Consider the following 23,400-nt stretch of genomic DNA (forward strand, 5'->3'; position numbering starts at 1 on the left):
AGGAGCAAACCAAGGAAGCCCAGGACTTTCCCCTCCTAGATGCAGAGATCGCATGGATAGACAGGACCAAATGGACACCTTAAACTCAAACATCCACAACAAATACAGTTGACATTCTGCATATGCTTATTCTCAGACAACTGTTAGTCATCAATACGTCCTTTATCTTCTCAGATGAAACATCTTCAAACCATCCAACAAGAAAATGACCAACCACAAAGATAAAAGTTTGAGCTTAAAAGTTAATTGTTTACTTGTTTTTACCCCTCCCCCTTGTTTCCATTATCTTTCCTTTTTACAGCTACGATGTAAACTAAGAACAGAAACAATTCAATACACCCAAGTTCACCAGCTTATATACAGTTTTCCGGGAAAGAACCATCAACACGAGGGTATGCTAGATATGTCTGAACTAAAGGAGTCTGATTGTAAGTACTGTATTTAAAGTACATCTATCCTGATACTTAGAGGTTTATTAAGATATGGCTATAACTTCCAATGCTTCAACTACTGAACATCAGCCATACCTGATTCATCAGGAATTACAATATCTTCGGTGCATATATATATATATATATATTTGAAATAATTTTCTCCAGAATTTATGTTACACAAAATGAACATTCAGGAATCCCCAAAAGGGGGGGGGGGGTTAAGGGGGGAAAAAAATTATATATATAATATATAACTGAACATATCCTAAGTAGTAATATAAATATACTTTAATATAACATAATGAGCAAAAGTATCAATGATTATGAATATTTTACATTCATCAAGGTTAAAGCTGTTTCAATAATGCTTTGATATAATTAAAGATGACTGAATAGCAGCCATCATATAATACTGTTAATATAGAGGATGTATATTATATAGATAATTTTAACATAAAAATTAGGCATGATGGTGGATCACAATGACTTTACCTTAATATTACATATATAAGATAATTCATCTTCACAGAAATTTAATCCTTTCTCCAAACAAACTGAACGGGAGGTAAATAGCACTGCTAAATAACATTCCTAACAACTGTCTTACCGACAACACATGATTATGGGAAAAAAAAAAAAAAAACTTAATATATGAGATATTTTGATCACCATGATGCCTTATATTTACACCAGCTATCTATGAAGAAAATTTAGATGCAAGAGTTTATCGCAAGTTTGTTTGTTACATTTAAGTTTGATAGGCTATATAAACAATATGGTACTTCTTATTTTACACTAAAAATTTCCATAGGGCATGCATAACAATCCCCTAATTTACAAGCAGCTTTAAATTCCTAATATAAGTGCTCCCTCTAGTGGCCAATCTTTATAACTATATGGGATATTGTATCTTGCTTTCACTTGTTAAACTCAACACAATTTAGAGAATAAGATATGTCTCTATATGACAGGGCTCAATATAATACCACGTCTTTATACAGATATTCACTCCCCCCAAATTCACAACCCATACATAAATCTTAACCAATATTTCATCATCTCCCATGATCAATGTGTTTTACATATACCCTGTAATATCTGAACAATATAATTAGCTAGCTGCTCCAGAGTGCTAAGAGATTAGTAAACAAAGGAAGAGAGAAAAAAAAAAAAAAGAGAGAAACATTATAATTGAAATCCATCCGAAACTACTTAGACCTTGCACTCACACAAAGAGTGGAACCTTTTTCACTCTTTGAACCTGCCGGACCTCTCCAATAGGGTAGACTAGCTGGTCTAAACCTACCTCCAGAACACTACCCCATCCGCTGCTCAAGGAAGGAAACCCTCATAGATACCTTGAATGGTACATCAAGCCTTCCTTATAGAGCATTGAAACAAATCAAACTCCAACTACAGGAACTAATGCTATACCTGGAGAACCCTAAACACTCAAACTAAAGACTTCACCTATTTCTCTACAGTCCATCAAAAATACTCTAGAATTGATTACTTTTTTATTTTGCAACCAGACCTAGAATTACTGAAAGACTCAACAAGCGGAACCATAACTATATCCGATCGTCATCCGATTACCATAACACTGACTTTCCCAGAAAAAACTACCATAACTAAAACGTGGAGACTCAATACCTCCATTTTGAAAGATCCTATAGATGTAATACATTTCAATGACAAACTAAATGAATACTTTTCACTAAATGAAAATGAGACATCATTGCTTACACAGTGGGAAGCACACAAATGCGTCAGAGGAGAATTTATAAATAAATTAGCCAAACTAAAGAAAGAAGAACAATCCAAAATTATTTATTAATAGATCAAATTCCTAAACTAGAAATAACCCATAAAAGAACTGTTGCACTCTCTACATTTGAAGATTTAACAAAAGCAAGAACTCTACTATCAGAGTTGAACATGAAAACTAAAAGGCAATATATCTAAAGACATAAGATATACTATGAACAAGGCAATAAAAGTGGAAGGTTGCTTGCAAAGGCAGTCCAAAACAAGAAAATTGCTTCAACAATTCATCAAATAAGAGACAAACAAGGCATACTTCATTCTTTGAATGAGGAGATTGCTAAACAGTTCGAACTTTACTACCAAACCCTATATAACATCCTATCTAATCCCAAATGCCCACATAACTCAGACAAAAGAACAAAGCTTATTCAAAATTTCTAATAGAAATATTGCCCACCCCAAGTATCAGAAAATACAGCCCAAGAACTTGAGGCACCTATATCTGGCCTGGAATTCGATAAAGCCTTAAAAGATATGAAAATAGGCAAGGCACCAGGTCCAGATGGATAACCTCTTCAATATTACAAAACATTTACCAACATACTGAAACCAAGATTTTTGAAAACCTTTCAATCACTATATTCTGAACAACATCCCCCTAAACAATTACTGGAAGCACATATAACTGTTATAACAAAAGAAGAAACGATATGACTCAGGTTACTAATTATAGACCAATTTGGGGGGCATGGCTTGGCAGCGGATGTAGTCAGTCGCACGTCTTGTGAGCTCCGCCGAAAATCCGCTGAAAAATCCTGCAAATCATTGCTGACCACCCGAACTTGGCACCAGATTCCCCCCAGAACACCTGCTACACTCGCCTGTTCACAGCGATACTCTATCATGGCTTCAAAACAACCCAGACGTGGCTCTGCGGCCCGCTCTGCTCCGGACCACGAGGCCCAAGATGGCGGCGCTGCATTAAAGTCGGCCGCAGCGAAACACAGGGAGGCCGTGCAGAGGCTTTTCCCTCAGACCGATGTGTGGGACTTACCAGAGTCGAATGGCAACGTAGCGGAGAGTCGCAGCGGCTCGCAGTCGGAGGCAGATGACACTGTTCCCCTGGAAGACCCGCACGCTGCTTTGCTGCCCTGGGATACAGTGAGTACTTATGCCCCAAAGACCACACAAGGCCCAATCCTCGGGCTCGCCCGAACAGGAACCCACACTGAGGGATATCTTTTCCGCAGTTACATCCTGTAATCTCTCTATTACTGCACTTGCATCGGAGGTTAAAGGGATGAAGGCTGAGATGTCTTTCATGCGTCAGAACATGCAGAAATTAAGGGATCGGACTTCTGCCATTGAGGGGCGTATTAGCACCATAGAGGATGAATGGGCCCCCATGCAAAGAGACACACATGCTCAACAGTTAATGGTGGCTAAACATGCTGCAAAACTCGATTTAGAAAATAGGCTTCGCAGGAACAACGTCAGAGCTGTTGGCATCCCTGAAAAAATGGAGGGAAGGAATCCGGTCGATTTTATTGAAAAGTGGCTATTGGAAAAATTTGGGAAAGATTCATTCTCCCCTATGTTTGCAGTGGAGCGGGCGCACTGTGTCCCGTCTAGGCCCTTGCCTCCGGGCAATCCCCCTAGAGCTTTTCTCTTTAAAATGCTCCATTATAGAGACAGAGACATAATTTTGTCAAAAGCACGTACCTTGGGTGATACCCTGGTGATTGATAATTCAAAAATATCACTGTTCCCAGATTTTTTGGCTGAAGTACAAAAGCAGCGGGCCCAGTTTAATGATATTAAAAAGAGACTCTGCTCTCTGGAATTACAATACTCCATGCTCTATCTGGCCTGTCTTCGTGTTGTGGCCAGGGATGAGGTACATTTCTTTGAGAGGCCTGCGATGGTGCAGCAGTGGTTGGATAGAGAGGAAAGATCCTTGCGAGAAGATTTGGGCAGACGGCGCAGAAATACCTGAATATCAACGTTTTTTCTCCTTTCTTTTTTACTTATGTAATAATGGTGTAACTATTATTCGCATATAATAGATCTGGTCACAAGATGGCAATCTCCCTTTCAAGGCGGAGGTTATCGCTCGCAAAGATTGTCAGTTGTATCTACGTTCATGCACGTAAAACAAGGCCTGTTGCCTATTGGCTCTTCAAAGCCGGCTACTGAATTTAGCCCCCCAGTTGCGGGTCCTTTGTGGACATTACAGTTTCTGTTTTCTTTTTGTTTTTTATTGTTCTCTGTTTTTTGGGACTCAGTTGATTCATTGGTCCTGGTACTGCCTAACCTGCTCTCTTACAGATCTAAGTTTCTACACCAAAGACTGCCTAATGTTTACTGTCTTGCTAGACAATATAATTGTGGTCATCTTAAGTACACTCACTATGCCCTTTTACAACTTTACCTCATTTACATATGCTTTAATGTTTTATGGCTAGACAGATAGTGCTTACTAGCTGGAATGTTAGAGGTCTGGGAGACAGAGTGAAACGCCTAGCGGTACTTCATATGCTTCAACGTATGAGATCCTCAATAGTGTGTCTTCAGGAGAGGCATATCTCATCTAGTCAGGCCATATGCTTGCTATGATGATACGTTCACAAAAAGGTTCATCTCATATAGAAGCTATCACTAACTCCTCAGGTACCTTGGTTTCCTCCCATGCAGATATATTGTCCATGTTCAGGGATTTCTATGCTGATGTGTACTCCTCTAAGGTCAAGCCCACCCTGGCAGTAATTAAATCTTTTCTAGATCAATGCCAATTACCGCAGCTTCCGACTCAGGATGTAGAACAGTTGAATGCTCCCCTTAAGGCTGAGGAATTGTTGGAGGCGTTGGCGCTTTCCTCTCCTGGCAAGTCTCTGGGTTCAGATGGCTTGCCGGCAGAGGTATACAAGCGCTACTCTGAAACATTATTATTACATTTGAAGGAAGTATTTGAAGATGCCAAAAAAATAGGAAGTTTACCCCAATCTATGAATGAAGCAATTATTGTCCTTCTCCTTAAACCTGGTAAAGAGGCCCATCTCCCGGACTCTTATAGACCCATATCGTTATTAACAGATGTAAAACTTCTAGCAAGGGTGCTGGCCACAAGATTAGCTAAAGTCATTCATAAGGTGGTCCATAGAGACCAATCCAGGTTTATCCCATCGAGGTCTACAGCCCTTAACATAAGACGACTTTTTCTCAACCTTCAGATTCCTGTTGATAACCCAGTCAGAAGAGCAATACTGTCATTAGATGCCGCCAAGGCCTTCGATAGTGTTGAATGGCCTTATTTATGGGAAATTTTGAAGCGCTTTGGCTTAGGAGATAACTTCATTCAATGGGTTAAACTGCTGTATTCAGCCTCCACGGCTAGAATCCGCGTAAATGGTGATCTTTCAGATTCGTTCCCCCTTTTCAGGGGTACGAGACAGGGGTGTCCACTTTCGCCCCTGCTATTCGCGTTAGCCCTTGAGCCACTGGCAGCTGTGGTAAGATCCTCACAGTCTATTGTGGGTTTCATCAGAGGACCAGTGTCCGATAAGATCTCCCTTTACGCGGACGATACTTTACTTTACCTGGGGGACGTGGAGGCTTCACTTACGAATGTGATGCAGATAATACAGCACTTTGGTTCATTATCAGGATTCTCCATTAATTGGAGTAAATCCGTCATTCTTCCGGTGGACGAGCCAACGATCACTTTACCGGCCAACGCAGAATCTCTCAAAGTGGTCTCCTCATTTAAATATTTAGGAGTGCAATATCGGTTGACCCAAACAAATATTTAGAGGATAACTTACTACCCCTTTTTAAAAGACTTCAAATGACATGCAATACTTGGTGTAAACTCCCATTATCAGTAATTGGTAGAATAAATTAAATTAAAATGGTCTGGGGACCTCAACTTTTGTACATTATGCACAATTCTCTGCAATGGATACCCCGCAGGTGGTTTAATCGTATTGAGACATTGTTTAGATCCCTAATATGGAGGAAAAAAGTTGCTAGAATAGGTCTTTCCACTTTGCAGTATGGTAAAGATCGGGGAGGAGCTGCAGTCCCTAACCCTAAACTATATTTTTATGCCTCTCAACTACAACAATTAAGTGGTTTTGGGTCGCTGAGTGATTCTGACTCGGTCGAAAGCATGCTGCGAACTGGAACACTAAATACATCAGTGCTGGCGAATTTGGAGGCGGGATTGTTACACTTGCCACAAACGGCGCCCACTATCATTCTTCTGAAAAAACTATGGTCCATGGTCAAATCTAAATTAAAAATTCTGGGCTTTCTAGCAGAAACCCCTCTGTGGAATAATCCAAACTTAGCAGAAGTTTACAAATTAGAAGGATTCCAATTTTGGAGGAACGCTGGAATTCATAATATATCTCAATTATTTAACCAGAACATATTAAAATCTTTTATGGAGCTGCAGTCAGAATTTGGGCTTCCCAGACATCAATTTTACCGGTACCTTCAGTTACGACATGCTCTCCAGGTCCAGGGCCGGACATCTGTTCTCTCACTTGCCACTCATCCCCTAATAAATGATATCTTCTTCGGGCAGGCAAAAAAGGGCCTAATATCTCACATTTACTCACATTTGCTGTTAGCCATACAAGGCACCACAACTCTACCGAGTAGACAAAGATGGATAGAGGACTTGGGGGAAGTGAGTGATGACACATGGGACATATGCCTTCAGACAGGGCCGTTAACTTCTGTTTCACAAACACATAGACTTTCACATTTATTCCTGCTACATAGGGCTTACCGCACACCAATACAATTACATCGTTGGGGTAGCAGAGATTCTTCCTTGTGTCCTAAACATTGCGGAGAGGAGGGGTCACTGATCCATCTGATGTGGCGCTGCCCCAAGTTGCATCGCTACTGGGGCGATGTTACTGAGGTAATTTCCTCGGTATTTCAAATTAGGGTCCCCCTGGACCCCCGATATGCATCTTGGGAGCGATAGATTAGGAAATATACCCACCTCCCATTAATATAGCAATAATCAGATTGCTATATCTGGCTCGTAAGATGGTGGCCAGATTTTGGCTATCTTTAAATGTTCCAACCAAAAAACAATGGATAGAGCAGGTAAATTATATCCTCATCAGGGAACATTTAACATATCAGCATAGAAATGCTTCTCAGAAATTTAATTCCATATGGCAATCCTGGCTGGACACCCCGGGATTGGCACCCCCACAATTAATTATGCACAGGTTATTACAAGTTTAGAGAGCACTGTTTGTTTGACAGGTATGATAACAGGTGTATTCATATTTTGTTTCCATGAGATTGTATCTATTTGAGCAGACCAGGAGCAAGGTTTATGGTTAGATGACCAGTTGGTCGTCCGATAGCTGTGTTGGGTTGGAGAATCCTTACTCTCCTGCACAACACGGTTTGTTATATTAAAGTAAGATTTATTTGATGCCACTGTTGTAATAATCTCCAATTACTTAAAATACATATGGACAAGATGACATTTATTATTCTGATGTTACAATCCATACTGTGTCATTTTTAATGATCTGATGTATGATACGTATTTTGTCTTTGGTGGCTCAATAAAAGAATTTTCTGATTTAAAAAAAAAAATTATAGACCAATTTCCCTGATTAAAGGGGTTGTAAAGGTAAAAGTTTTTTCACCTTAATGCATTATATGCATTAAGGTGAAAAAACTTTTGACAATACCGCTGCCCCCAGCCCCCCCGTTTTACTTACCTGACACCTCGAATCTTCGCTGCTCGTTTCCGTCATCTCTATTGCAGCTCAGCCTGGTCGCTGATTGGCTGCAGTGGATGGATTGAAAGCAGCGCAGCCATTGGCTCGCGCTGCTGTCAATCACATCTGATGACGCGGCGTGCCGGGGGGCGGGGCCGAGTGATACAGCGAGCGGCTATAGCCGCCGGCTGTATCACGGGAGCGCGCCCGCAACAACTAACCACCATGCGAGGGAGCTCACATTAAGGTGGTTATTTCTTGCGGGGAGGAGCTGAAACAGCCGCCGAGGGACCCCAGAAGAGCAGGTTCGGGGCCACTCTGTGCAGAACGAGCTGCACAGTGAAGGTAAGTATGACATGTTAGTTATTTTTAAAAAAAAATAAAATTACCTTTACAACCCCTTTAATGTCGATATCAAGATTTATGCCAAAATACTAGCAAATAGACTTCTACCCCTGCTATCCTCCCTTATTTCCCTAGATCAAGTAGGCTTTATCCCGGGAAGAGAAGGACAAGACAATACAATTAAAGCAATAAGCATAAACCACTGGTTATCATCCCAAAAGAAACAGGCATTCTTCCTGTCTCTTGATGTCGAGAAGGCGTTTGACAGAGTGGCTTGGGACTTCATTGATGCAGTGTTAAAACCTATAGGTATCTTGCCCCAAATGAGATCATATATCAAAGTACTATACTCAAACACAAGAGCTCAAGTCCGAGTCAATGGCCACCTCTCAAACGCCTTCAACCTTTGCAATGGCACAAGACAGGGATGCCCCCTTTCACCACTGCTGTTCGTCCTCACATTAGAACTACTATTAAATAAAATTATATCCAACTCAGACTTTAAGGGTATAGAAATCCACAATCACACGTATAAAGTTGCAGCTTTTGCTGACGACATGCTTCTCTTCCTCTCAGAACCCCATATCTCTCTACCCAATGTCATCAAAGACATAGAACACTTCCAATTACTGTCAAACCTAAAAATCAATCACTTAAAATCTAGCGCCCTTAATATCACACTACCCCCAAATTCAGTAGACTTATGTAAAAAAAACTTCCCCTCTCGTGGGCCAAACAAAGTATAACATATCTTGGAACCGAAATCCCTACAAATTTAAATGACCTCTTTAAACTCAACTTTTTATCCATTCTAAAAGAATCACAGGATGATCTAAAAAGATGGAATTCTCTAAATATATCTTGGTTTGGTAGAGCTTCTCTGATCAAGATGACAATTCCACCTAGATTTCTGTATGTTATGCAAACAATTCCCATTAGACTGCCAATATCATTCTTTACTCCCTTCCGCAAAGCTTGTTCTACCTTTATTTGGAGGAGCAAACCTCCCAGAATCAAATTTACCAGACTAAACTTACCCAAAAATAAAGGGGGGATAGCACTTCCGGACCTTCGAAAATACCACCAAGCTGCTCTTCCGACACGAATAGTAGACTGGAACATCCATCATACAGTTAAGAACTGGGTGACACTAGAGCAAACACTATTCTCCCACTAAATAAATTATCTTCCATGGATTTGTCCAACATACCACTCAAAAAACATTAAAGCTCATTCCCTCATAGGTCCCACACTAGAAATATTTCTTAACACCTATAAAAAGAACAACCCATCTCCCTGGATGAGCCCTCTAACACCACTAAGGAATAACCCAGACTTTATCCCAGGTACAGAAAAAAAATTTCTTACTAATTCATGGCCACATAAAGAAATTCTGGTCAAACACTTCTTTAAAAATGGGAAATTTTTATCAAGAAATGAAATAAACAAAGACAGTTACCCTCCCCAGATCTCACAATGGAATTACATACAAATTAGACATTATCTGACCAGTAACGAGACAACCCAACTTTGGACTAGACCTCTTACGACATTAGAAGACCTTTGTACAAAAACAACCCCACAGAGACATATCATATCTATTCTTTACAACTCGCTCTTTGTGAGTAAATCTGAGTTTTCCTGTCCGTCATGCCAAGCTTGGGAACAAGACCTCAACTTAAACCTATCAGAGGAGAACTGGAAAACAATTTGTATGTACGCACATAAAGGTTCTCTAAATGTCGCCACTCAAGAATGCGGCTTTAAAATCATCACTAGATGGTATAGCATGAGGAAGGCTCGATGCTACACATTTGGTGGGCTTGCCCGCTTATCCAGAACTTTTGGAAAATGGTTCACGAAACCATTACATCAATCACCTCAGAAAACTTACATTTTAACCCAGCACAATACTTGTTACACTACAATTCAATCCCCAAAAGACAATACCTAAAGTCTCTAACTATGTTTATGATAAATGCTGCAAGACATTGTATCCCCTGCCAGTAGATCAATTGCATACTGTGCAAGCTCTGGCCAGTGATCCATCCTCAAGACCCAGTAACCCAGAGGATTTTCGGTGGGAAAGGTGTCCAAGTCAGATCTTGCCCCTAGGTATTCCTGCACCATGTAAAACAGATGCTGGCGATGGTTGCTGGAACCGATCATACCTTGGGGCTGCGGCTTGCTGCCTCAGCAACACGTTGTCCAGGAACAGGAGTTTGTAAACTCCCAGTCTCTGGGAATGCATTGCACAGACCTTTCTGCAAGGCCTCCCGAAGATGTTTTATCCTCTGCTCCCTCTGCGTCGGCAAGATAAGGTCCGCAACCTTACCCTTGTAACGTGGATCAAGGAGGGTTGCCAGCCAGTGTTGATCCCTCTCCTTGATACCACGAATACGAGGATCCTTCCACAGGCTTTGCAGGATCAGGGAGGCCATGTAGCGTAGGTTTGCTGAGGCATTCGGTCCGGAGTCCTCTGGGTCACTAAGGACGACATGATTCGCAGCCACGTACAAGTCCATGGATTTCTTGGGACTGTAAATGATCCCTTAAAGACTGCTGCTAATGCTGAGTGCCAGGCTCCACCTCCATGCTAACACAATCCTCCTCTTCCCCCACCTCCACCTCCTCCTCGTCCTCTTCCTGTGTGATCGGCGGGCACGCAGGAACACTGTCTGAATAAAGGGGGCCTTGAGAGCTAAGGAAGTCCTCCTCTTCCTGCCTCTGTTGTGCCTCAAGTGCCCTGTCCATTATTCCACGCAGCGTGTGCTTCAACAGGTGGACAAGGGGGACAGTGTCGCTGATGCATGCACTGTCACTGCTCACCATATGAGCTGACAGAATATCTGCCCCAGTGTGGCTCCTGTCCCCCAAGCACACCAGCTCAAGCACTGCATGGCATCTTTTGGCCTGCGTGCTTGCGTAGCCCCTTGAACGCCTACGGAGCACCGTTGGTTCCAAAGACAAATCAGCACAGGAAGAGGCCATGGAGGAAGAAGAGGGGGTGGAGGAGAGAGGTGTGGAAGAATCACCACTAGTAGTATTTTGGAGGCATGGTGGCGGAACAACCTCCAACACTACTGCACCCTGTCCTGCATCCTTCCCAGCTGCCAGAAGAGTCACCCAGTGCGCGGTGAAATATAGCTAATGTCCCTGTCCATGCCTGCTGGACCATGAGTCAGCCGTAATATGCACCTTACCGCTGACCGCCCTATCCAGCGAGGCCAAGACATTGCCTTCCACATGCCGGTAGAGAGCCGGAATCGCAAACCGTGAGAAAAAGTGGCATTTGGGAACCTGCCACTGAGGAACCGCACATTCCACAAACTCACGGAAGGGGGCAGAGTCTACCAAATGAAAAGGCAGTAGTTGAAATGCTAGTAATTTAGCCAAGCTAGCATTCAACCGCTGGGCATGTGGATGGCTGGGAGAGAACTTCTTTCGGTGGTGCAGCAGCTGAGGCAGGGAAATTTGCCTGGTACAATCTGACGTCGGTGTACCGATAGCAGATTACCCCCAAGTACTTGGCTGTGACACACCTAATTCTACACCTTCATTCCTCTCAGTGCGGGTCTCAGAGAGGACTGAAGGTATAGTGGGGTTGGAGATCCCAGCTGATGAGGAGCAAGGAGAGGTCCTCTTTGTTCTTTGGTATGGGTCTTTTAGGTATGCTTGCCAACAAACTGCATGGCAGGTCAACATATGTCTGGTCAATAATATACAAACGACAATCAGCGCAAACTATGATGTAATGATATATGCAAGCTGAACATTATAAGGATTCACCAACCTCGATAACAAATATTAAAACAATACTAGTGCAGCGCAAAATGATAAGAAGGAAAAAGTCCATATGATCATACATATATTCAATTCCTCTTGGCGAAGGGAGGCTGATCCATTATATAAGGCATCAATAATCGTAATTTCAATCATAAGAATGCGCTTACTGGAAAAGATGGACCTCTTAATTACAGAAGGTCATACAGGCCTGAGTTACATACGGACTGGGTGAATGCTGTACAGCTACACTGGATCTCATCTGTGGTCATCAACCTTCAGCTTTCCCAGGAGAAGTCCATGGACCTTCAGTGCGGTGTAACAAGCAGCAGTCTCAAAAATAGAGAAGAGGCTCTAAGTGTAAGTGCCGCCTCTGTCTTCGCAACATCTCCAAGATACGCCCCTTCCTAACCATCGACACCACAAAGCTTCTAATCCACTCCCTGGTCATCTCCCGCCTTGACTACTGCAACTCCCTCCTCATTGGTTTACCTCTAAATAGGCTATCCCCACTTCAGTCCATCATGAACGCTGCGGCCAGACTCATCCACCACACAAACCGCTCAGCGTCTGCTACACCCCACTGCCAATCCCTCCATTGGCTGCCACTCAGTCACCGAATTAAATTCAAGATACTAACTATAACTTACAAAGCCATCCACAACTTGGCCCCTAGCTACATCTCTAACCTAGTCACAAAATACCAACCTAATCGTTCTCTTCGCTCCTCCCAAGACCTCCTGCTCTCGAACACCCTTGTCACCTCATCCCATGCTCGCCTTCAGGACTTCTCCAGAGCCTCCCCCATCCTCTGGAATGCTCTACCCCAATCCGTCCGTTTTTCTCCTACTTTATCCACTTTCAGACGATCCCTGAAAACTCATCTCTTCAGAGAAGCCTATCTGGCCCCCACCTAACAACTGTACATTTATCTTCTCAATCAGCACATCACCCACAGTTATTACCTCTTGTATCTCTTGACCTCCCCTCTTAGATTGTAAGCTCTAAGGAGCAGGGCCCTCTGATTCCTACTGTATCAAATTGTATTGTATTTGTACTGTCTACCCTCAAGTTGTAAAGCGCTACGTAAACTGTTGGCGCTATATAAATACTGTATAATAATAATAATAAAAAAAAGTGTACTCCGTATGTAAAAATGTATTCAATAAAGATAATTGTATAAAAAACTGCTTAGTAAAAAAAGCGCTAAACAGCGCAGCAAAGTAAAAAATGTATTTCCAGCTAAAACAGTCTGTTCGCGTCCGAACAGCTGTGAGATGGCAGCGGGTGACGTCAGAAGCAAGGCTCCGCCCCCGTACGCGGCATTACAACCACACAGACTTCGTCAGACTGTTTTAGCTGGAAATAAATTTTTTACTTTGCTGCGCTGTTTAGCGCTTTTTTTTTACTAAGCAGTTTTTTATACAATTATCTTTATTGAATACATTTTTACATACGGAGTACACTTAGAGCCTCTTCTCTATTTTTGGGACTGCTGCTTGTTACACCACACTGAAGGTCCATGGACTTCTCCTGGGAAAGCTGAAGGTTGATGACCACAGATGAGATCGAGATCCAGCGTAGCTGTACAGCATTCACCCAGTCCGTATGTAACTCAGGCCTGTATGACCTCCTGTAATTAAGAGGTCCATCTTTTCCGGTAAGCGCATTCTTATGATTGAAATTACGATTATTGATGCCTTATATAATGGATCAGCCGCCCTTCGCCAAGAGGAATTGTATATATGTATGATCATATGGACTTTTTCCTTCTTATCATTTTGCGCTGCACTAGTCTTGTTTTAATATATGTCTGGTCAAGCATGTGGTGCCCAAGCAGGAGATGTTTTGGCCATGCGAGATACGCTTGAGACATATGTTGCAAATAGCAGCGGTGGGATCTGATGCACTTGTTTCAAAAAAGGCCAACACCAAAAAACTTTTGGAATAACGCGCAGAGACAGCAGCGCCCTGCACATGCAGAGCTCTGCGGTGTGATGCAGTCGGTGTGCTGCCCTTAAGCTGGCCCCTGCCTCGTTGGTGATGTGCCTTCTCCGCCTCCTCTCTCCTATCAGGCACCCACGTGGAGTCAGTGACCTCATCATCCCCTCCCTCCTCATCACTGGAGCAAAGCTGGCAGTATGCTGCATCTGGGGGAACATGGCTGCCAGATTGCTGTCCTTCTTGGGCACCCCCTCTCTCTGGGCTCACGGTACTGCCTTCCTCTAGCTGGGTACCATCATTGGAGCCTTCAAAACGCTGAGCATCCTCCTGGAGCATGTACCCAACACTGTGGTCAAACAGTTTGTGGGATTCCTCAGGAGAATATGGTGGGGCTAGGGAAAGAGTGACTGATGCCATTGAGCTGAGGGAAGAGGCCGCGTTGGCAGCTGCTTTGCCAGACAAAGTACCCTGAGCCTGGGTGAGAGATGATGAGGTGGATGAGGACGGCTTGGTCATCCACTCTACCAAGTCTTCCGCATGCTGTGGCTCAACATGGCCAGCTGCCGAAAAAAAGGACAAGCTTGTGCCACGGCCACGTGCTGATGAGGATGCACCGTCTCCACGACCAGCACTGTTGCCTCTAGACACAGAGCCTGATTGCCCTCTTTTATTGGCTTGTGACTATCTGCCTCTCCTTGTTGGCCTTCTAGACATACTAATGGCCTGCAGTGAGATGTAGCTGCACAAAGCTGGGATGTATATATATACTGATACTACAGCTAGCAGAATCAACTGCCTGCCTGTAGTATTATTAGTATGAGAACAGCAATTGTCTTCACAGGTAGTTTTAGGTGCACACTGTGCAGAGGATGCAGTAAACTAACTAAATACTGTAGCTGCCTGCCTGTGGTATTAATATAGGATCAGAAGAACACCACCAATTTTATTCAGGTAGATTTAGGTGCACACTGTGCAGAGGACACAGTACATTAAATGTAAATACTGTAGCTGCCTGCCTGTGGTATTAATAGGAGCAGAACCACAGCAATTTTCTTCGGGGAGCTTTAGGTGCACACTGTGCAGAGGACACAGTACACTAACTGTAAATACTGGAGAAATGGAGTGTAACGAGCCCCTTGCTCGCTCGATTCCACTCTCCCGACACTCCTCTGCAGCTATTGAATCAGATTGCAACGTCTGATGGTTCGGTCATCCAATGGTCCGGGACTAGAACCACAGCTCTGTGCCGTTCTAGTCCAGTTGTGATAGCTCAGAAAAAACACCAGGCAGGCTGTATGTAAGTTCAAACAGGAAACTATCTTTATTGACAAAATACAAGCTTTTATACACTCAAAGTGTAGGTGCAGACCTCCTGCTCATATTACTCTAACAATACAGCTGTAACCTAATTAACATGAGCTAATTAACTAATCCCTTTAGACAGCCTAGATGACTCAGACATGACCGATAGGCCAGACTGGCCGTCTTGTAGTTCAGAAAATCCAATCAACATTAGCACAATCAACATACACTCTTCTTCACACAATAGCCGAGTTAATTAACACACATAACAATGGGGATCTAATGACTCTTAGATCCCATAGTAGACTTATTTACAATACACATTTTCAGCAGACAATAGACAGGTGTTGGAATTTACATCAGCCTCTCCTAACAGTATCTGTCCCAGCATTATGAATCAGCCACTATTCCAATATGGCAAATCCAGGGTCCCCAGGCATACAGCTCACAAAGAGCACCGTTCCCCCAAATGCAAGGGCCCCCAATCGATCGGCAAGAGGCTTGCATACAGTCCCCTCCAAAAGTCTCTTTCCCGGCTAGGTCTGTCACATGGAGGTATGGCTAGATAGGTTGCATCAGATGCGGCACCTCATCCCAAAATAATTTAGTAATGAGTGGATAGGAGGACAAGGGATTATAGAGGTGCTAAGGCAAAGAATGTGAAAATGAGATAGAAATATAAAAATTACAAATAATACTTTATTTCACAAAATTCAATACATAAGGAGAGCAGTAAAATCATTAACAGCAAAAAACATGTATATCGTAATATGACCCAAGTGCAGTGGGGTGGGCCAGGTGGAAGCGGCCTTCAAGACAAGAGCTCAGTTTCCTACATGTTTCGCCAAAACATTGGCTTCCTCAGGGAATGAGAGCTTATGCAGTATATAAGAATCTATGCATGGAAATACAAAAACATAATGTAAACAAAAAAAACAAAAGCAATGAACAATTATAAACATTACTGTATATTGAAATGTGAGGCTGGACAATCTCACACAGGGAGGTGGCCCTAAAGTAGCCCCATAGTCCCGAACATACCTGAACACCAGACACCCAGGGGAAAACCGGCAGGGGACCCCCAGCCGAGGGAGGAACGGACTGCACCGTATTTATGCTTGCAGGGGGCACATAAAAGACCTGGCGATTGAATGTATTAGAAATTAGGGAATGGTAGTAGCTGAATAGGCGTGAAATATATGTAAGACATTTGGTTCTAAAAAACATAGGGTAATGCACTGTGCATAGATTAGATAGGGCATAAAAGGCCTCAAAAGAACTCACTCTTTAAAAACAAGTTGATTGGTGAAGGGAAAACGCCTGAGGATGGATTAAAAAAACAAGCATGGACAACTGGTAGAAATGTAAGATGATGGTCTGAAAATACATAGGGGAAAATGAGCCAGTTAGCCTAAAAAGGATAGTTTAACAGTCATATCAAGGGATTGGAAAAAATTACCAAATACTGCTTACCTAATAAGTTATTTGCAAGGCATGTGACTGTCACCAATCAGTGTTCACATAGCTAGCATAGAAGTAAGAGACTAGGTAATGGCAGAGAGTTGATATGTCCTGGGAGAGGGTGAATAAGGGCTAAATTAGAAATGACAAAACGGATTGTTTAGAGATAGCTGTGGGGTGAGTAGCCATTAGTAATTACCTTGTCAGCTTGTGCATAGCAAGTACAGGCGTTTTCCTTGTCCAGCTGTGGAATGGACAGGCCGGCTTCTTATATCCCCCCCCACACCTGATCCAATGACGATCAGGTGTGCGGACGCTGAAAGGCGTCCGCGCATGCGCACTGGGTAGCACCACGGAGCCTACAAGGTCCGTCATGCACCGCGCGCGCATGCTCAAACTACACGGCCCCTGTGTGGCCAGTGGGAGAGTGGGAACGCCGTGAAGCCGAAGATCGAAACGGCGCTGCCCAAACCCGATTAGCAGATGGAATAAGGGAGGCCGGGCAGTGCGAGCGATGCGCAGACACCTAGGGCAGACAAGAATGTTCTGCCCTGGGCGTCCATACAAGCAACAACAGCGCAAGCTCCGCCCATCCCGGCAAGAGGCCAAAGCCAAGCCCTCCTGAAGAACGAAAGGGGACAGAGAATGCAGGATATCAGGGGATGGGACCCCCCAGTAGTGAGATAGGACGTGGGGAGAGGCGCCGGGTGAGGGGAATAAACCCCAAAAGGCCCAACGATCCCATAGGTCTCTGGGGACGAAGGGAATGTCCCTGCGCATCCCCCCACGTGGTCCAGCCACAAAGACCATAGAGTGCATAGAGAACCACAAGGTCCCAGTATGAACAAAAAATAATAAATAGAACAATAAATTTGAAAAGACAAATCCAAATCAAATATAAAAATCAAAGGAGAACACTAGAGTGGATGGGTATCAATTATACAGTATCAAAAGAATAAATATACAGGATAAATATTGATCTGGACACTTATGCAAGTCGCTATTTGTATTATGGTGAAATAGCTAAGACTGTATAAGAGGAAAACAATAACATACCATGGCAGAGAGATGGGAAAAAGAGAAGGGAGAAAGGGGAGAGAGAAAGGAGAGGAAGGGAAAAGAGGAAAAATGGAGAGGATACTATAAATGGCGTGAGTGACGGGGGACAAATAGCAACAAGATCCCTGGGTCAATGTTATAAGGCAAAATGTGATAAACTAAAGGGTATCCTGACTCACAAAAAAAGTTTAAAACTTATATGTTCATTGAGCCCCGGAAATTTTGTGGCCTGTAAGGTATGGATCCATTTTGTTTCTAGCTGTAATAATCTATTATCAATACTCCCGCCTCTAGCATGTGACGGGACATGCTCGAGTGCGGAGAATTGGATAACATGGGAATCAAAATTATGGTGGGTAGCAATATGCTGATTGATGGCTGTGGTGGTAGTATTTTTGAATAAAGGTTTGATATGGTCACGAATGCGAACCTGGAAAGGACGCTTGGTTTTTCCGATGTAGTATGAGCCACAACGGCATTGAGCCAAGTATACAACTCCCACGGTGGCGCAGGTGACTCGATATTTAATACTGTGAATTAGTCCATTGGGCAGAACCAGTTCCTGGGAATTGGTTACAAAAATACAAACATCACATTTGCCACACTGGTATGTTCCAGTGCTATTGAAAACATGTTGTGTGTCAATTGAATGGTGGCTTTTAATTAGTCGGTCTCGAAGTGAGGGAGATCGGCGATAGGTAACGTCAGGGTAGACTTTGACATGTTTTGCGATTGTGGGATCCGCCGTTAATAAAGGCCAAAACTGGTTGAGGATATGTATAATTTGGGTGTGTTATTTAGAATATTGGGTGATGAGTCGTACGGGTTGTGTAGTGTCCGGGGACTTGTCAGAAAAGACAAGGTCTCTTCTATTGAGTTTTTTGGCCTTGTTAAAGGCTTTTTTCAAAAGGGAGTGGCTATATCCCCTGTCTAACAGTCTACTGTAGAGATCCTGTGCTGCTTGAAGGAAATCTCCTTCGAGAGTGCAGTTTCTTTTAAGTCAGAGATATTGGCTGAAAGGAATGCTTATGAGAAGAGGCTTGGGGTGGGCACTGCTGGCGTGCAGAATCATATTGCCCGAAGAGGGTTTGCGATATAGGGCAGTATGAATCTGACCATTGGAATGCAGATTGATCCGAAGGTCCAGAAAATGGATCTGCGACTGGCTGCATTCCATGGTAAATTTGAGGTTAAACGCGTTCTGGGTTAGATGCTCAATGAAGAGCATCAGTTCATCCTTGGTACCAGACCAAAACAGTAGTATATCATCTATATACCTGTACCAAGATGTCACCTTGGACAGGAGGGGGATTGAATTGGCCATACCGAACAGTTCTCTCTCCCACCCCCCCAGGTACAGGTTGGCATAGGAGGGGGCACATTTGGTCCCCATAGCCACGCCCTGTACTTGGAGGTAGTGGGAGGAGCCGAACATGAAATAATTGCAGGTCAGTATAAATTGGAGTAATTCAATAACAAAATCTCCATAAGCGTCATACCTGGGGCCTCTTTCTCAAAGTAGTTTTTCAATAACTAGAATGCCTCTCTCATGTGGGATAATATTTTACAGACTCTCGACATCTAATGCCGCGTACACACGGTCGGACTTTTCGTCTACAAAAGTCCGACAGCCTGTCCGACAGACTTCCGACGTACCTTCGGCGGACTTGCGGCAGACTTTCTTACGAACGGACTTGCACACACACGACCACACAAAAGTACGACAGCCTAGTACGCGGTGACGTACACCAAGTCCGACGAGACTATAAAACGGAAGTTCAATAGCCCGTACGACACCCTTTGGGCTCCTTCTGCTAATCTCGTGTTTATCTCGTGTTAGTAGAAGTTTGGTGAGAGACGATTCGCGCTTGTGAGACTCGTATTTTTCAGTTCGTTTTAACTGTTGTTCAGTCTGTGCTTGTGAGGTTTGTATCTGCTTTTCAGTGCGTTTGGTCAGTTGGCATTGAGAAATCTTTGTTTTATTGGCCGCTCGTTCCTGATTTTCAGGTCGTTCTTCACAGGCCTTGCTGTTCTTCAGTGCGTTCTGTTTAGTGCGTTCTGACCAGCCGACCGTTTTGAAGCCATGTTACCTGTACGTACTCGTCGTAGAGCTCGTGCATTGTATGTGCTTGGTGCTGTAGTTTATTCTTCAGCCCAAGACCAGTCCATGAACAGGGCGAGGAGGAGTTCATGGACCAAGAATTGGTTGCTTCAGCGTGACCAGTTCTGTCACATGCCTTTGCTCCGTGAGATCCGTGAGAATAATCCTGAGGATTTCAGGAACTTTCTCCGGATGACGGACCCCGTTTTTGACCGTTTGTTGGCTTTGCTGACCCCCTATATCAGCAGGCAGGATACCTGCATGAGGCAAGCCATCACTCCGGAGCAGAGGCTGGTCGCTACCTTGCGGTATTTGGCCACAGGGAGAAGCCTGCAGGACCTTAAGTTCTCGACAGGCATCTCCCCCCAGGCTCTGGGGATCATTATCCCAGAGACCTGTTCTGCCATCATACAGGTCCTGCAGAAGGACTATATTAAGGTAAGATATTTTTCTTTTATTAGTATCACATGTTCTTTTATGTAATCTTTGATAATGTGATGTATTTCTTGCTTCAAACACTACTTACCATCATTGCAATATAGTGTGAATGTCCCCTTTTTATCCTCACACATGCTGGAATTTTTTACTGTTATTTTTTGTCATGCATGTATATTTTCCTTCAATAACCTTCCCAGCATGAAGTGATGGGAACATATCCACCTAGTCTACTCATTTGGAATGTATTTTGTTTGAGTGTATTTAGTGTGCTGCTAATGAGCAATTATCTAGATTTCACAACCCCCCCACCCCCCCCCCCCCAACCACCACCTAAACTCACTCCAAATAGTGTGCTGCTAATGAGCAATTATCTAGATTTCACAACCCCCCCCCCCACCTAAACTCACTCCAAATAGTGTGCTGCTAATGAGCAATTATCTAGATTTCACAACCCCCCCCCCCACCTAAATTCACTCCAAATAGTGTGCTGCTAATGAGCAATTATCTAGATTTCACAACCCCCCCCCCCCCACCTAAACTCACTCCAAATAGTGTGCTGCTGATGAGCAATTATCTAGATTTCACAACCCCCCCCCCCACCTAAACTCACTCCAAATAGTGTGCTGCTAATGAGCAATTATCTAGATTTCACAACCCCCCCCCCCCCCACCCCCCCACCTAAACTCACTCCAAATAGTGTGCTGCTAATGAGCAATTATCTAGATTTCACAACCCCCCCCCCCCCCCCCACCTAAACTCACTCCAAATAGTGTGCTGCTAATGAGCAATTATCTAGATTTCACAACCCCCCCACCCCCACCCTCGTTAAAATTTGCTGGAATGTTCTGTGGTGTTGATTTGTCTAAAGCAAATATATGTTGCACTTTGCAAAATGCATGTGCACTCTACAAGTGCATTTGTTCCAGTGCTTTAGTAAATGAGCAGAAGCTCTGCTGATTTCCATCATCAAATCATATGCAAGCCTCAAAGTGTTTTCATTAATTGCCCTTGCATGTGATTGTGTACTCCTTGCAACATGAATGCCTTTTTACATTACCTCATTTACTGTAAGCTGGTTAGCAACTGCACCTGCAGAGTGCGACAACTGCAGTCTTGTAGCCTTTTTAGTCCCTAAATTCCTGCGTGTCCTAAAAGTAATTTTTTTTAGGGATTTCACAACCCCCTAAAATGTAATCAATGTTCCATCAGAGGGGGTGAGCAATCTGATAAGTGTGCCTTTCCATATTAGTTATTCCAGAACAATTAAATTATTGAATGTTATACTGATGCTGGGGAATAATGTTTTTAATTGTCTAATTTTCTTGCAATGTTAGCTTCCAAATTAATTGATTTTGGTTTTCTTGTTTGATTTCCCAGTTTCCTTCAACGCCACAGGAATGGCAGACTGTGGCATCCCATTTTGCCAGCCGTTGGGACTTTCCCAATTGTGGAGGGGCTATAGATGGGAAACATGTCCACATTGTGCCACCACCCCATTCGGGGTCATATTATTTTAATTATAAGGGGTTCCACAGTATTGTTTTAATGGCGGTGGTGTCGGCACACTATGATTTTTTTATATGTGGACGTGGGGAAGAATGGCCGGATGTCGGATGGAGGAGTATTTGCCCAGACGGAGTTCTGCCAGCGTCTCCAGAGTGGTGGCCTGGGATTGCCACCTGATGAGGATAACGTGGAAGGACTCCCCTTTGTCTTCATTGCCGATGAAGCCTTCGCTCTCAGCAAGCACCTCATGAGGCCATTCCCCCAAAGAACCCTCACCCCGGAGAGGAGGGTTTTTAATTACCGGCTGGCCAGAGCTAGAAGAGTGGTTGAGAATGCGTTTGGAATTCTGGCCAGCCGGTTCCGCCTGTTTCAAACAGCCATTAATTTGGCGGAATACAAACTTAATTTTATCGTTTTATCGTGCTGCATTCTGCACAACTTTTTAAATAAGCATTCTCCAAATTATATAGGCACAGTTGGGCCTGAGGCCGGACAAATAGAAGCCAACCTTACAGGCCTGGATACTGTCCGTACTGGCTTGGCCCCCCAAAGTGCCCGTCAAGTTAGACAGCAATATGTTAATTATTTTATGGGTAGGGGGGCCATTGCAATGGGCCAGGATATATAATTTTTGACAATAAAAAAATTATTGATGAAATCTTGCATTATATTTATTGCTTGCCTTTCTTTTGGGCTGTCTCCTAGGTTATGGTCGAGCAGTTGTAGTGCCAACTGTATTGTAATTTTAAATGTCTAAATAAGCTCCATTGCCACTGTAAACAACTTTTTTACAATTATAACTAAAATGATACTGAGCCTTGAAATAACAAACCACACATTTATTTAATTCCTATAAGGAGATGTTTTTATTAATGGTTGTTATGCATTCCGTTCTGCATTTAGTATAAAATGTTCATAGACAAAAATAGAATGATATCTTAATAATGTAGCAAAATATAATTATATCTAAATATTTATACCTAATCCACAAAAAAATATTTTTGGCTTTTTGATTTTCACAAACAGGCTTTTTTTTTTGTTTTGGGAAAATCAAGTTTTGTTTTTTTTTTTTTTTTTTTTAAAGCAATTTTTTTGTTTATGTTTTTTTTTTTATCAAGTTATTTTTGTTTTTATTATTTTTTTTTAATAAAGTTTGTATATTAATTTTTTTTGGTTTTTTAAAATCAAGTTTTTTAATTTTTTTGGTTTTTTAAAATCAAGTTTTTTATTTTTTTTGGTTTTTTAAAATCAAGTTTTTTATTTTTTTTGGTTTTTTAAAATCAAGTTTTTTATTTTTTTTGGTTTTTTAAAATCAAGTTTTTTATTTTTTTTGGTTTTTTAAAATCAAGTTTTTTATTTTTTTTGGTTTTTTAAAATCAAGTTTTTTATTTTTTTTGGTTTTTTAAAATCAAGTTTTTTATTTTTTTTGGTTTTTTAAAATCAAGTTTTTTATTTTTTTTGGTTTTTTAAAATCAAGTTTTTTATTTTTTTTTTTTTGTGT

The 23,400-nt window shown here is 42.6% G+C and overlaps 1 protein-coding gene and 1 long non-coding RNA gene across 3 annotated transcripts in view; both read right to left on the reverse strand.

The window, feature by feature from the left end:
- SLC23A1 (solute carrier family 23 member 1) overlaps positions 1-23,400 on the reverse strand; it is a 1,686,654-nt gene that overhangs the window by 1,144,309 nt on the left and 518,945 nt on the right. The gene's annotated exons all lie outside the window — the stretch shown is intronic.
- On the reverse strand, positions 16,014-17,168 carry LOC141134579 (uncharacterized). Its single transcript, XR_012243217.1, has 4 exons — positions 16,995-17,168; positions 16,808-16,906; positions 16,376-16,474; positions 16,014-16,229 (listed from the first exon to the last, which is right to left on the reverse strand). It is a non-coding gene; the product is annotated as an uncharacterized lncRNA (long non-coding RNA).

The sequence above is a fragment of the Aquarana catesbeiana genome, linkage group LG03 (assembly GCF_042186555.1).
Source record: "Aquarana catesbeiana isolate 2022-GZ linkage group LG03, ASM4218655v1, whole genome shotgun sequence".
Lineage (NCBI taxonomy): Eukaryota > Metazoa > Chordata > Amphibia > Anura > Ranidae > Aquarana > Aquarana catesbeiana.